Below are 16,890 nucleotides of genomic sequence, written 5' to 3'. Positions count from 1 at the left end.
GGGGGGCATTGGAGTTGGTCCCTGCTCTACCAGGGGGCATTGGAGTTGGTCTGCTCTGCCAGGGGCTCTGCATTGGAGTTGGTCTGCTCTGCCAGGGGGGCTTTGGGTTGGTCTGGCCAGGGGGGCATTGGAGTTGGTCTGCTCTGCCAGGGGGGCTTTGGAGTTGGTCTGCTCTGCCAGGGGGGGGCTTTGGAGTTGGTCTGCTCTGCCAGGGGGGCATTGGAGTTGGTCTGCTCTGCCAGGGGGGCATTGGAGTTGGTCTGCTCTGCCAGGGGGGCATTGGAGTTGGTCCCTGCTCTGCCAGGGGGGGCATTGGAGTTGGTCTGCTCTGCCAGGGTGGGGGCATTGGAGTTGGTCTGCTCTGCCAGGGGGGATCATTGGAGTTGGTCTGCTCTGCCATTGGGTTGGGCTCTGCCAGGAGGGGCATTGGAGTTGGTCTGCTCTGCCAGGGGGGCATTGGAGTTGGTCTGCTCTGCCAGGGGGGCATTGGAGTTGGTCTGCTCTGCCAGGGGGGCATTGGAGTTGGTCTGCTCTGCCAGGGGGGGGCTTTGGAGTTGGTCTGCTCTGCCAGGGGGGCATTGGAGTTGGTCTGCTCTGAGCTTTGGAGTTGGTCTGCTCTGCCAGGGGGGCATTGGAGTTGGTCTGCTCTGCCAGGGGGGCATTGGAGTTGGTCTGCTCTTGGAGTTGGTCTGCTCTGCCAGAGGGGGGGCATTGGAGTTGGTCCCTGCTCTGCCAGGGGGGGCATTGGAGTTGGTCTGCTCTGCCAGGGGGGGGGGCATTGGAGTTGGTCCCTGCTCTGCCAGGAGGGGGCATTGGAGTTGGTCCCTGCTCTGCCAGGAGGGGCATTGGGTTGGTCTGCTCTGCCAGGAGGGGGCATTGGAGTTGGTCTGCTCATTGGAGTTGGTCTGCTCTGCCAGGGGGGCATTGGAGTTGGTCCCTGCTCTGCCAGGAGGGGGCATTGGAGTTGGTCCCTGCTCTGCCAGGAGGGGGCATTGGAGTTGGTCCCTGCTCTGCCAGGAGGGGGCATTGGAGTTGGTCTGCTCTGCCAGGAGGGGGGCATTGGAGTTGGTCTGCTCTGCCAGGAGGGGGGCATTGGAGTTGGTCTGCTCTGCCAGGAGGGGGCATTGGAGTTGTGTCTGCTCTGCCAGGAGGGGGCATTGGAGTTGGTGTCTGCTCTGCCAGGGGGGGCATTGGAGTTGGTCTGCTCTGCCAGGAGGGGGCATTGGAGTTGGTCTGCTCTGCCAGGGGGGGCATTGGAGTTGGTCTGCTCTGCCAGGAGGGGCATTGGAGTTGGTCCCTGCTCTGCCAGGGGGGGGCATTGGGTTGGTCCCTGCTCTGCCAGGGGGGGCATTGGAGTTGGTCTGCTCTGCCAGGAGGGGGCATTGGAGTTGGTCTGCTCTGCCAGGAGGGGGGGCATTGGAGTTGGTCTGCTCTGCCAGGAGGGGGACATTGGAGTTGGTCCCTGCTCTGCCAGGAGGGGGCATTGGAGTTGGTCCCTGCTCTGCCAGGAGGGGGCATTGGAGTTGGTCTGCTCTGCCAGGAGGGGGCATTGGGTTGGGCATTGGAGTTGGCTCTGCCAGGAGGGGGCATTGGAGTTGGTCTGCTCTGCCAGGAGGGGGCATTGGAGTTGGTCTGCTCTGCCAGGAGGGGGCATTGGAGTTGGTCTGCTCTGCCAGGAGGGGGCATTGGAGTTGGTCCCTGCTCTGCCAGGAGGGGGCATTGGAGTTGGTCCCTGCTCTGCCAGGAGTTGGTCCCTGCTCTGCCAGGGGGGCATTGGAGTTGGTCCCTGCTCTGCCAGGGGGCATTGGAGTTGGTCCCTGCTCTGCCCTTTGGAGTTGGTCTGCTCTGCCAGGAGGGGGCATTGGAGTTGGTCCCTGCTCTGCCAGGAGGGGGGCATTGGAGTTGGTCCCTGCTCTGCCAGGAGGGGGGCATTGGAGTTGGTCCCTGCTCTGCCAGGAGGGGGGCATTGGAGTTGGTCCCTGCTCTGCCAGGAGGGGGCATTGGAGTTGGTCCCTGCTCTGCCAGGAGGGGGCATTGGAGTTGGTCCCTGCTCTGCCAGGAGGGGGCATTGGAGTTGGTCCCTGCTCTGCCAGGAGGGGGCATTGGAGTTGGTCCTGCTCTGCATTGGAGTTGGTCCCTGCTCTGCCAGGAGGGGGGCATTGGAGTTGGTCCCTGCTCTGCCAGGAGGGGGGCATTGGAGTTGGTCCCTGCTCTGCCAGGAGGGGGGCATTGGAGTTGGTCCCTGCTCTGCCAGGAGGGGGCATTGGAGTTGGTCTGCTCTGCCAGGAGGGGGGCATTGGAGTTGGTCCCTGCTCTGCCAGGAGGGGCATTGGGGTCCCTGCTCTGCCAGGAGGGGGTTGGTCCCTGCTCTGCCAGGAGGGGGCATTGGAGTTGGTCCCTGCTCTGCCAGGAGGGGGCATTGGAGTTGGTCCCTGCTCTGCCAGGAGGGGGGCATTGGAGTTGGTCCCTGCTCTGCCAGGAGGGGGCATTGGAGTTGGTCCCTGCTCTGCCAGGAGGGGGGAGTTGGTCCCTACTCTGCCAGGAGGGGGCATTGGAGTTGGTCCCTGCTCTGCCAGGAGGGGGGCATTGGAGTTGGTCCCTGCTCTGCCAGGAGGGGGCATTGGAGTTGGTCCCTGCTCTGCCAGGAGGGGGCATTGGAGTTGGTCCCTGCTCTGCCAGGAGGGGGCATTGGAGTTGGTCCCTGCTCTGCCAGGAGGGGGGCATTGGAGTTGGTCCCTGCTCTGCCAGGAGGGGGCATTGGAGTTGGTCCCTGCTCTGCCAGGAGGGGGCATTGGAGTTGGTCCCTGCTCTGCCAGGAGGGGGCATTGGAGTTGGTCCCTGCTCTGCCAGGAGGGGGCATTGGAGTTGGTCCCTGCTCTGCCAGGAGGGGGCATTGGAGTTGGTCCCTGCTCTGCCAGGAGGGGGCATTGGAGTTGGTCCCTGCTCTGCCAGGAGGGGGCATTGGAGTTGGTCCCTGCTCTGCCAGGAGGGGGCATTGGAGTTGGTCCCTGCTCTGCCAGGGAGGGGGCATTGGAGTTGGTCTGCTCTGCCAGGAGGGGGCATTGGAGTTGGTCCCTGCTCTGCCAGGAGGGGGCATTGGAGTTGGTCCTGCTCTGCCAGGAGGGGGCATTGGAGTTGGTCCCTGCTCTGCCAGGAGGGGGCAGTTGGTCTGCTCTGGCAGTTGGTCCCTGCTCTGCCAGGAGGGGGCATTGGAGTTGGTCTGCTCTGCCAGGAGGGGGCATTGGAGTTGGTCCCTGCTCTGCCAGGAGGGGGGCATTGGAGTTGGTCCCTGCTCTGCCAGGAGGGGGGCATTGGAGTTGGTCCCTGCTCTGCCAGGAGGGGGGCATTGGAGTTGGTCCCTGCTCTGCCAGGAGGGGGCATTGGAGTTGGTCTGCTCTGCCAGGAGGGGGCATTGGAGTTGGTCCCTGCTCTGCCAGGAGGGGGCATTGGAGTTGGTCCCTGCTCTGCCAGGAGGGGGGCATTGGAGTTGGTCCCTACTCTGCCAGGAGGGGGCATTGGAGTTGGTCCCTGCTCTGCCAGGAGGGGGCATTGGAGTTGGTCCCTGCTCTGCCAGGAGGGGGCATTGGAGTTGGTCCCTGCTCTGCCAGGAGGGGGCATTGGAGTTGGTCCCTGCTCTGCCAGGAGGGGGCATTGGAGTTGGTCCCTGCTCTGCCAGGAGGGGGCATTGGAGTTGGTCCCTGCTCTGCCAGGAGGGGGCATTGGAGTTGGTCTGCTCTGCCAGGAGGGGGCATTGGAGTTGGTCCCTGCTCTGCCAGGAGGGGGCATTGGAGTTGGTCCCTGCTCTGCCAGGGGGGGCATTGGAGTTGGTCCCTACTCTGCCAGGAGGGGGCATTGGAGTTGGTCCCTGCTCTGCCAGGAGGGGGCATTGGAGTTGGTCCCTGCTCTGCCAGGAGGGGGCATTGGAGTTGGTCCCTGCTCTGCCAGGAGGGGGCATTGGAGTTGGTCCCTGCTCTGCCAGGAGGGGGCATTGGAGTTGGTCCCTGCTCTGCCAGGAGGGGGCATTGGAGTTGGTCCCTGCTCTGCCAGGAGGGGGCATTGGAGTTGGTCTGCTCTGCCAGGAGGGGGCATTGGAGTTGGTCCCTGCTCTGCCAGGAGGGGGCAGTTGGTCCCTGCTCTGCCAGGGTTGGCATTGGAGTTGGTCTGCTCTGCCAGGAGGTGGCATTGGAGTTGGTCCCTGCTCTGCCAGGAGGGGGGCATTGGAGTTGGTCCCTGCTCTGCCAGGAGGGGGCAATGGAGTTGGTCTGCTCTGCCAGGAGGGGGCATTGGAGTTGGTCCCTGCTCTGCCAGGAGGGGGGCATTGGAGTTGGTCCCTGCTCTGCCAGGAGGGGGCATTGGAGTTGGTCCCTGCTCTGCCAGGAGGGGGCATTGGAGTTGGTCCCTGCTCTGCCAGGAGGGCATTGGAGTTGGTCCCTGCTCTGCCAGGAGGGGGGCATTGGAGTTGGTCCCTGCTCTGCCAGGAGGGGGCATTGGAGTTGGTCCCTGCTCTGCCAGGAGGGGGCATTGGAGTTGGTCCCTGCTCTGCCAGGAGGGGGCATTGGAGTTGGTCCCTGCTCTGCCAGGAGGGGGGCATTGGAGTTGGTCCCTGCTCTGCCAGGAGGGGGGCATTGGAGTTGGTCCCTGCTCTGCCAGGAGGGGGGCTCCCTATTCCTTATGGTGGACATCTTTTGACCTAAAGTAGTGCACTATATAGGGAATAGGGTCCCTGGTCTAAAGTAGTGCACTATATAGGGAATAGGGTCCCTGGTCTAAAGTAGTGCACTATATAGGGAATAGGGTCCCTGGTCTAAAGTAGTGCACTATATAAGGAATAGGGTCCCTGGTCTAAAGTAGTGTACTATATATGGAATAGGGCCCTGGTCTAAAGTAGTGCACTATATAAGGAATAGGGCCCTGGCCAAAAGTAGTGTACTGTATAGGGAATAGGGTCCCTGGTCTAAAGTAGTGCACTATATAGGGAATAGGGTCCCTGGTCTAAAGTAGTGCACTATATAGGGAATAGGGCTCTGGTCTAAAGTAGTGCACTATATAGGGAATAGGGCTCCATTTGGGATGCACACTTTGCCGCTTACATTGGGAATGGACCTCCGCTAAATATCATGCTTTAAGTCTGACTTTGTTTTCATGGGGGATTTACCTGCTTGTTGTTTTCATGGGGATTTACCTGCTTGTTGTTTTCATGGGGGATTTACCTGCTTGTTGTTTTCATGGGGGATTTACCTGCTTGTTGTTTTCATGGGGGATTTACCTGCTTGTTGTTTTCATGGGGGATTTACCTGCTTGTTGTTTTCATGGGGGATTTACCTGCTTGTTGTTTTCATGGGGGATATACCTGCTTGTTGTTTTCATGGGGGATTTACCTGTTTGTTGCTTTTCATGGGGGATATACCTGCTTGTTGTTTTCATGGGGGATTTACCTGCTTGTTGTTTTCATGGGGGATTTACCTGCTTGTTGTTTTCATGGGGGATTTACCTGCTTGTTGTTTTCATGGGGGATTTACCTGCTTGTTGTTTTCATGGGGGATTTACCTGCTTGTTGTTTTCATGGGGGATTTACCCTCCATGAACAAATGGCTTACAGTACTTATGTGATGGCTCTTTGGTTCTCATATCAAGATGGAATTAACTACAGGCTACGTCCCAAATGGCACCCTTTTGGCCAGAGCCCGATGGGTCGTAGTGCACTATGAAGGGAATTGGGTTTCATTTGGGACAGAAACAGACTCCTGGCTTTCACAATGTGTCTGTATTCCTAATGATTTTAGCTCTGGCTTCAGAAGGAAGTCGTCTGATGTCGTAGACCTGCGTATTATCACACGCCCCGGTGACGGGAACGGTTTCTATTGGTTGATGTGGAGGCTGGCTGCTGCTCTCCTCATTTCTGATTGGCTGGGGTTTGTAGGTGTCACTGTAACCGTGCCTACCCAGCAGAGCTCGTATGTATTTATGATGTATGTACATGTATGACAGGAAGTTGGTGGCTCCTCAGTTGGGTTTGGATGGGTTTTGTGGTAATGACTGGAGCGGAATTAGTGGAATGGGATCAAGTACGTGGTTTCCATGGTTTCCATGAGGTTGATGCCATTCCATCTGCTCCGTTCCAGACATTGTTATGAGCCGTCCTCCCCTTAGCAGCCTCCACTGACATGTATTTGTTGATGCTGTACAATAAAATAACGGTCTCTCAGTGCATCCCAAATTACACCCTATTCTCTATATAGTGCACTACTTTAGACCAGAACTCTACGTGCCCTGTTGTAGGTAGTGCACTTAAAAGGTCATGCTTGTCATGAAATGTGATGATATTTGAAAGAAACCAGATCAAAGAAGGAATATAAAAGTATGAGCAATGACTGTTTCTTCTACATTGATCAACGTTTGATCATAAAGTTACTAGTCCCCTCCTCCATGTCAAACACTTGGATTCATTATTCACGGGATAGAGTGATGTCACCTTAACTCATGTAATGACCTGACTAGATCATAAATGAACAATTGTCCAGACAGAGGCTTGAGTTTGCGAATTGACGGTTTATTAAACCAACTTTACACAGGCTACTGTTTGGGCCGTAGCACACGCCAAAAAGATGACAGATAACCCACAAGCCAATCATGACCTTCTCTTGGGAAGCCCAGACGTAAGAGAGAGAGAACAAAAAGCTGAACCTGGTCTTAACTTCCAATGCTCCACCCCCCTGCCCAACCCCCCTCCACGCCACTCCGCCAACCACCAGGATGCCCGGCATCAGAACATTCCAGGCATTCCCGTGATTGGCAGATAGCAGGTTGATTGACATGTCGGACCCCGCGAACACCGGGTACTGGTCAGTACAACACAACCACCTCCTAGCCTAACACATAACACACAGCTGTCTGTGCGGGTCGCTACACTCATTTAAATACACCAAATGGGTAAAATGCTTTTCTCTTAAATCATTTAAATACACCAAATGGGTAACATGCTATTCTCTTAACTCATTTAAATACACCAAATGGGTAACATGCTATTCTCTTAACTCATTTAAATGAGTACAAGTGAACAACATCGGAGAAGGCATTTGCAGAGGGTCATGGTTTATATAACTAGGTAGCTACTCCTCTAGTGGCAAAATGTGACTGTAGTGTCCGCAAATATAGTTAAAAAGTTTACCGTATCTATGGCAACGATAATGATATGTTTCCCATTACGTCTGTGTCTGGTGTTTAGCTATGTACTAGTGAGCTCGGTCTACAGCGAGCATGGAACACACGTGGAGGAGAAGGCTCATTCAAAACTCAAGACGCTGTTGAGGCTCGCTCTCATTCTGTTGGCCTGGGCAGCATAGGCCACAGTGCTACAGTGGTTTCTGGACTTGCAGGGCAGAGGGAATAGGAAGGACCAGGTCACAAAAGGTTTGAGTGGGGAGTCCAGTCTAAATATAAATAACATTTTATTATAAGTTTTAGAAGTTAAGCTTTGAATTGAGTTTTACATGGGAATAGTAATTTAACTAATATTATATTATGAGAACACAAGAAAAACAGCCATTGTACACAAGCAGAATAGACAGAAACCAAAGATGTTCTTCTGGGGTCAGGGAGAGGGTAGCCTATCACAGTAGAGAGGAGAGGGTTGCCTATGACAGTAGAGAGGTGAGTAGCCTATCACAGTAGAGAGGAGAGGGTGCCTATGACATTAGAGAGGGGAGTAGCCTATCACAGTAGAGAGGAGAGGGTTGCCTATCACAGTAGAGAGGAGAGGGTTGCCTATCACAGTAGAGAGGAGAGGGTTGCCTATCACAGTAGAGAGGAGAGGGTAGCCTATCACAGTAGAGAGGAGAGGGTAGCCTATCACAGTAGAGAGGAGAGGGTAGCCTATCACAGTAGAGAGGAGAGGGTAGCCTATGACAGTAGAGAGGTGAGTAGCCTATCACAGTAGAGAGGAGAGGGTTGCCTATGACAGTAGAGAGGGGAGTAGCCTATCACAGTAGAGAGGAGAGGGTTGCCTATCACAGTAGAGAGGAGAGGGTAGCCTATGACAGTAGAGAGGTGAGTAGCCTATCACAGTAGAGAGCAGGGTGGCCAGATCGAACCCACCTCTGGACCCTACCCTCATCCCGAAGGAGCTATCCCCGAACTGGCCACGCCTGAGAAGAAGGCTGAGAGTTACACAACCTTTGGACAACACCTCGTCAGGACCTGGGACTCAACACCACATCAGGACCTGGGACTCAACACCTCGTCAGGACCTGGGACTCAACACCACATCAGGACCTGGGACTCAACACCTGGGACTCAACACCTCGTCAGGACCTGGGACTCAACACCACATCAGGACCTGGGACTCAACACCTGGGACTCAACACCTCGTCAGGACCTGGGACTCAACACCACATCAGGACCTGGGACTCAACACCTGGGACACAACACCACATCAGGACCTGGGACTCAACACCACATCAGGACCTGGGACTCAACACCACATCAGGACCTGGGACTCAACACCACGTCAGGACCTGGGACTCAACACCACGTCAGGACCTGGGACTCAACACCTGGGACTCAACACCACATCAGGACCTGGGACTCAACACCTGGGACTCAACACCACATCAGGACCTGGGACTCAACACCGCCTCAGGACCTGGGACTCAACACCTGGGACTCAACACCACATCAGGACCTGGTACTCAACACCTGGGACTCAACACCGCCTCAGGAACTGGGACTCAACACCGCCTCAGGACCTGGGACTCAACACCTGGGACTCAACACCACATCAGGACCTGGGACTCAACACCACATCAGGACCTGGGACTCAACACCTGGGACTCAACACCACATCAGGACCTGGTACTCAACACCTGGGACTCAACACCGCCTCAGGAACTGGGACTCAACACCTGGGACTCAACACCACATCAGGACCTGGTACTCAACACCTGGGACTCAACACCACATCAGGACCTGGGACTCAACACCTGGGACTCAACACCACATCAGGACCTGGGACTCAACACCACATCAGGACATGGGACTCAACACCTGGGACTCAACACCACATCAGGACCTGGGACTCAACACCACATCAGGACCTGGGACTCAACACCTGGGACTCAACACCACATCAGGACCTGGGACTCAACACCACATCAGGACCTGGGACTCAACACCACATCAGGACCTGGGACTCAACACCTGGGACTCAACACCACATCAGGACCTGGGACTCAACACCACATCAGGACCTGGGACTCAACACCTGGGACTCAACACCACATCAGGACCTGGGACTCAACACCACATCAGGACCTGGGACTCAACACCTGGGACTCAACACCACATCAGGACCTGGGACTCAACACCTGGGACTCAACACCGCCTCAGGACCTGGGACTCAACACCTGGGACTCAACACCACATCAGGACCTGGGACTCAACACCGCGTCAGGACCTGGGACTCAACACCTGGGACTCAACACCGCCTCAGGACCTGGGACTCAACACCTGGGACTCAACACCACATCAGGACCTGGGACTCAACACCTGGGACTCAACACCACATCAGGACCTGGGACTCAACACCTGGGACTCAACACCACATCAGGACCTGGGACTCAACACCACATCAGGACCTGGGACTCAACACCTGGGAATAAACACCACATCAGGACCTGGGACTCAACACCTGGGACTCAACACCGCCTCAGGACCTGGGACTCAACACCTGGGACTCAACACCACATCAGGACCTGGGACTCAACACCACATCAGGAACTGGGACTCAACACCTGGGACTCAACACCACATCAGGACCTGGGACTCAACACCACATCAGGACCTGGGACTCAACACCACATCAGGACCTGGGACTCAACACCACATCAGGACCTGGGACTCAACACCTGGGACTCAACACCACATCAGGACCTGGGACTCAACACCTGGGACTCAACACCACATCAGGACCTGGGACTCAACACCACATCAGGACCTGGGACTCAACACCACATCAGGACCTGGGACTCAACACCTGGGACATCAGGACCTGGGACTCAACACCACATCAGGACCTGGGACTCAACACCTGGGACTCAACACCACATCAGGACCTGGGACTCAACACCTGGGACTCAACACCTGGGACTCAACACCGCGTCAGGACCTGGGACTCAACACCGCATCAGGACCTGGGACTCAACACCGCGTCAGGACCTGGGACTCAACACCTGGGACTCAACACCACATCAGGACCTGGGTCTCAACACCTGGGACTCAACACCACATCAGGACCTGGGACTCAACACCTGGGACTCAACACCACATCAGGACCTGGGACTCAACACCACATCAGGACCTGGGACTCAACACCACATCAGGACCTGGGACTCAACACCTGGGACTCAACACCACATCAGGACCTGGGACTCAACACCACATCAGGACCTGGGACTCAACACCTGGGACTCAACACCACATCAGGAGGACCTGGGACTCAACACCACATCAGGACCTGGGACTCAACACCACATCAGGACCTGGGACTCAACACCACATCAGGACCTGGGACTCAACACCGCGTCAGGACCTGGGACTCAACACCTGGGACACAACACCTGGGACTCAACACCACATCAGGACCTGGGACTCAACACCGCGTCAGGAGCTGGGGCTCAACACCTGGGACTCAACACCGCCTCAGGACCTGGGACTCAACACCTGGGACTCAACACCACATCAGGACCTGGGACTCAACACCTGGGACTCAACACCGCCTCAGGACCTGGGACTCAACACCTGGGACTCAACACCACATCAGGACCTGGGACTCAACACCTGGGACTCAACACCTGGGACTCAACACCACATCAGGACCTGGGACTCAACACCTGGGACTCAACACCTGGGACTCAACACCGCGTCAGGACCTGGGACTCAACACCGCATCAGGACCTGGGACTCAACACCACATCAGGACCTGGGACTCAACACCTGGGACTCAACACCACATCAGGACCTGGGACTCAACACCACATCAGGACCTGGGACTCAACACCACATCACCTGGGACTCAACACCACATCAGGACCTGGGACCTGGGACTCAACACCATCAGGACCTGGGACTCAACACCACATCAGGACCTGGGACTCAACACCACATCAGGACCTGGGACTCAACACCTGGGACATCAGGACCTGGGACGTCAGGAACACCACATCAACACCTGGGACTCAACACCACATCAGGACCTGGGACTCAACACCTGGGACTCAACACCACATCAGGACCTGGGACTCAACACCACATCAGGACCTGGGACTCAACACCACATCAGGACCTGGGGACCTGGGACTCAACACCTGGGACTCAACATCAGGACCTGGGACTCAACACCGCATCAGGGACGTCAGGAACACCACATCAGGAGGACCTGGGACTCAACACCACATCAGGACCTGGGACTCAACACCTGGGACTCAACACCTGGGACTCAACACCGCGTCAGGACCTGGGACTCAACACCACATCAGGACCTGGGACTCAACACTCACATCAGGACCTGGGACTAACACCTGGGACTCAACAACACACAGGACCTGGGACTCAACACCACATCAGGACCTGGGACTCAACACCTGGGACTCAACTGGGACTCAACACCACATCAGGACCTGGGACTCAACACCTGGGACTCAACACCACATCAGGACCTGGGACTCAACACCACATCAGGACCTGGGACTCAACACCGCGTCAGGACCTGGGACTCAACACCTGGGACACAACACCTGGGACTCAACACCACATCAGGACCTGGGACTCAACAGTCAGGACCTGGGACTCAACACCTGGGACTGGGACTCAACACCACATCAGGACCTGGGACTCAACACCACATCAGGACCTGGGACTCAACACCTGGGACTCAACACCACATCAGGACCTGGGACTCAACACCACATCAGGACCTGGGACTCAACACCACATCAGGACCTGGGACTCAACACCTGGGACTCAACACCTGGGACTCAACACCCTCAGGACCTGGGACTCAACACCACATCAGTCAGGACCTGGGACTCAACACCTGGGACTCAACACCACATCAGGACCTGGGACTCAACACCACATCAGGACCTGGGACTCAACACCACATCAGGACCTGGGACTCAACACCACATCAGGACCTGGGGCTCAACACCACATCACCTGGGACTCAACACCACATCAGGACCTGGGACTCAACACCACATCAGGACCTGGGACTCAACACCTGGGACTCAACACCACATCAGGACCTGGGACTCAACACCACATCAGGACCTGGGACTCAACACCACTCAGGACCTGGGACTAACACCTGGGACTCAACAACACATCAGGACCTGGGACTCAACACCACATCAGGACCTGGGACTCAACACCACACCGCCTCAGGACCTGGGACTCAACACCTGGGACTCAACATCAGGACCTGGGACTCAACACCTGGGACTCAACACCACATCAGGACCTGGGACTCAACACCACATCAGGACCTGGGACTCAACACACATCAGGACCTGGGACTCAACACCACGTCAGGACCTGGGACTCAGGAAATCAGGACCTGGAACTCAACACCTGGGACTCAACACCTAAAGTCAGGACCTGGGACTCAATCAGGACCTGGGACTCAACTGGGACTCAACACCGCCTCAGGACCTGGGACTCAACACCACCACATCAGGACCTGGGACTCAACACCTGGGACTCAACACCTATAGGTGGAACTGGGACTCAGCTGTCACATCAGGACCTGGGACTCAACACCTGGGACTCAACACCACATCAGGACCTGGGACTCAACACCACATCAGGACCTGGGTCAACACCTGGGACTCAACACCACATCAGGACCTGGGACTCAACACCACATCAGGACCTGGGACTCAACACCTGGGACTCAACACCACATCAGGACCTGGGACTCAAGCACCACATCAGGACCTGGGATCAACACCTGGGACTCAACACCACATCAGGTGGACTCAGACACCTGGGACTCAACACCACATCAGGACCTGGGAGCTGTCACATCAGGACCTGGGATGTAGAGGTCAGGACCTGGGACTCAACACCTGGGACACAACACCTGGGACTCAACACCACATCAGGACCTGGGACTCAACACCGCCTCAGGACCTGGGACTCAACACCTGGGACTCTAACACCACATCAGGACCTGTGGATCAACACCTGGGACTCAGACACTGCCTATAGGACCTGGGACTAGACCTGGGACTCAGAGCACATCTGGACCTGGGACTCAACACCACATCAGGACCTGGGTCAACAGGTGGGATGTACACCTGGGACTCAGAGCTGTCTAGGGTGGATGCATTAGACCTGGGACTCAGAGCTGTCAGGACCTGGGACTCAACACCTGGGACTCAGACACTGTCCTTTAGGACCTGGGACTCAACACCTGGGACTCAACACCCATCAGGACCTGGATGTCAACACCTGGGACTGTCCTTTACATCAGGACCTGGGACTCAGAGCACCACATCAGGACCTGGGACTCAACAGACATCAGGACCTGGGACTCAACAGGTGGGATCAACAGACATCAGGACCTGGGACTCAACACCACATCAGGACCTGGGACTCAACACCTGGGACTCAACAGGTGGATGGGAGCTGTCTCAGGTGGACACCTGGGACTCTATAGCCTCAGGACCTGGGACACACCTGGGTCAACAACACATCAGGTGGATGTAGAGGCAGAGCTGGGACTCCAGCACCTGGGACTCAACACCTGGGACTCAACACCACATCAGGACCTGGGACTCAACAGAGCTGTCAGGTGGACTCAACACCTGGGACTCAACACCGCCTATAGGTGGGATCAACACCTGGGACTCAACACCGCCTCAGGACCTGGGATGTACACCTGGGACTCAACACCACATCAGGACCTGGACTCAACACCACATCAGGACCTGGGACTCAACACCACATCAGGACCTGGGACTCAACACCACGGCAGACCTGGGACTAAGGCCTCAGGACCTGGGACTCAACACCTGGGACTAACACCACATCAGGACCTGGGACTCAACACCTGGGACTCAACAGGTCAGGACCTGGGACTCAGACACCACATCAGGACCTGGGACTCAACACCACATCAGGACCTGGGTCGCAACACCTGGGACTCAACACCACATCAGGACCTGGGACTCAACACCACATCAGGACCTGGGACTCAACACCTGGGACTCAACACCACATCAGGACCTGGGACTCAACACCACATCAGGACCTGGGTCTCATACACCTGGGACTCAACACCACATCAGGACCTGGGACTCATAGGTGGATGTCAGGACCTGGGACTCAACACCTGGGACGCAACACCACATCAGGACCTGGGACTCAACAGGTCAGGACCTGGGACTCAACTCCACATCAGGACCTGGGAGGCAACACCACATCAGGACCTGGGATCAACACCAGGACTCAACACCACATCAGGACCTGGGATCAACACCACATCAGGACCTGGGTCTCAACACCTGGACTCAACACCACATCAGGACCTAGGTGGACTCAACACCACATCAGGACCTGGGTCTTTACACCTGGGACTCAACACCACATTAGGACCTGGGACTCAACACCACATCAGGACCTGGGACTCAACACCTGGGAATCAACACCTGGGACTCAACACCATATCAGGACCTGGGACTCAACACCACATCAGGACCTGGGACTCAACTCCACATCAGGACCTGGGACTCAACACCACGTCAGGACCTGGGACTCAACACCACATCAGGACCTGGGTCTCAACACCTCGGACTCAACACCACATCAGGACCTGGGACTCAACACCTGGGACTCAACACCTGGGACTCAACACCATATCAGGACCTGGGACTCAACACCACATCAGGACCTGGGACTCAACTCCACATCAGGACCTGGGATCAACAGACGTCAGGACCTGGGATCAACACCACGTCAGGACCTGGGACTCAACACCTGGGACTCAACACCACATCAGGACCTGGGACTCAACAGCGTCAGACCTAGGACTCAACACCTGGGACTCAACACCACATCAGACCTGACTCAACACCTGGACTCAACACCACATCAGGACCTGGGACTCAACACCACATCAGGACCTGGGTCTCAACACCTGGGACTCAACACCACATCAGGACCTGGGACTCAACACCTGGGACTCAACACCGCATCAGGACCTGGGACTCAACATCGAGTCAGGACCTGGCCCAGAATAGGAAATGACGAGGTACTAGCGAAATAAGAGTGTTTTGTTTAGCATAAAGTCTAATGCTGTATAATTGTAAGTAGAGGCAGAGCTGTCTATAGGTGGATGTAGAGGGAGAGCTGTCCTTTAGGTGGATGTAGAGGCAGAGCTGTCCTATAGGTGGATGTAGAGGCAGAGCTGTCTATAGGTGGATGTAGAGGCAGAGCTGTCTATAGGTGGATGTAGAGGCAGAGCTGTCCTTTAGGTGGATGTAGAGGCAGAGCTGTCCTTTAGGTGGATGTAGAGGCAGAGCTGTCCTTTAGGTGGATGTAGAGGCAGAGCTGTCCTTTAGGTGGATGTAGAGGCAGAGCTGTCCTTTAGGTGGATGTAGAGGCAGAGCTGTCCTTTAGGTGGATGTAGAGGCAGAGCTGTCCTTTAGGTGGATGTAGAGCCAGAGCTGTCCTTTAGGTGGATGTAGAGGCAGAGCTGTCTATAGGTGGATGCAGAGGCAGAGCTGTCCTTTAGGTGGATGTAGAGGCAGAGCTGTCCTTTAGGTGGATGTAGAGGCAGAGCTGTCCTTTAGGTGGATGTAGAGGCAGAGCTGTCCTTTAGGTGGATGTAGAGGCAGAGCTGTCCTTTAGGTGGTGTAGAGGCAGAGCTGTCCTTTAGGTGGATGTAGAGGCAGAGCTGTCTATAGGTGGATGCAGAGGCAGAGCTGTCTATAGGTGGATGTAGAGGCAGAGCTGTCCTTTAGGTGGATGTAGAGGCAGAGCTGTCCTTTAGGTGGATGTAGAGGCAGAGCTGTCCTTTAGGTGGATGTAGAGGCAGAGCTGTCCTTTAGGTGGATGTAGAGGCAGAACTGTCTATCTTTTAATCTCCTATCCACTACTACACACAAACTTCCTAAATATGCGTTGTAACCAGTTGCAACCTGTCAATCAAAGCCCCACCTGTTTATTTTTTATTTAAAAAATGGCCTGTTTTGCATGTAATTTTGGCATTAAAACGTGTCACATATCAGTAAATGTAAAAAAAATATATACTTAAATTTGAGTTAATAAAGCTACATACAAACATGGTCTCTTTTCTGCTTTCTTGAGTAAGGCAGCTCCAAAATGCAGGTGTTTCAGCCTAGCTCAGTGCCTTCTGTGGTGGTGGGGCAGCCAGGGGAAAATATGGAGTATAGGGGTTGGTAATGTTCTCTAGTTGCACCGTGATTGGCTCAGTGTTCTGTCACTCATGGGGACACTACGTCACTGCAAAATCTATGGGTAGAGCTTGAAAATTCAAGCCCCTTGGGTGCTGTCATAGAGTTACATTAGATGTGCCCATCCAAGAAGGCTCAAGGTCATTGGCCACAGATAAAATTACATTACATCACATTATAAATACCGTAGCTTTGATTGGACTGATCATGTCAACATCTAACTTTCCAAATCTTAGCGAGCAGTCGTCATCATGAATCAAGTCGACGATCTACTGGCAAATCCTTTTAAACTCTTGTCATATGAAGATAAATTATAGATAAAACATATCGGTGCTCATCGGCCATTGGAAATAAACATTACACAACGAGTTGGAAATTGCAGATTGCAAATTCAACAATGAGTGTTTTGGAAGGAATC

This window comes from Oncorhynchus masou, unplaced genomic scaffold (genome assembly GCF_036934945.1).
Source record: "Oncorhynchus masou masou isolate Uvic2021 unplaced genomic scaffold, UVic_Omas_1.1 unplaced_scaffold_722, whole genome shotgun sequence".
NCBI classification, from domain to species: Eukaryota; Metazoa; Chordata; class Actinopteri; order Salmoniformes; family Salmonidae; genus Oncorhynchus; species Oncorhynchus masou.
This window is presented reverse-complemented; position numbering follows the sequence as displayed.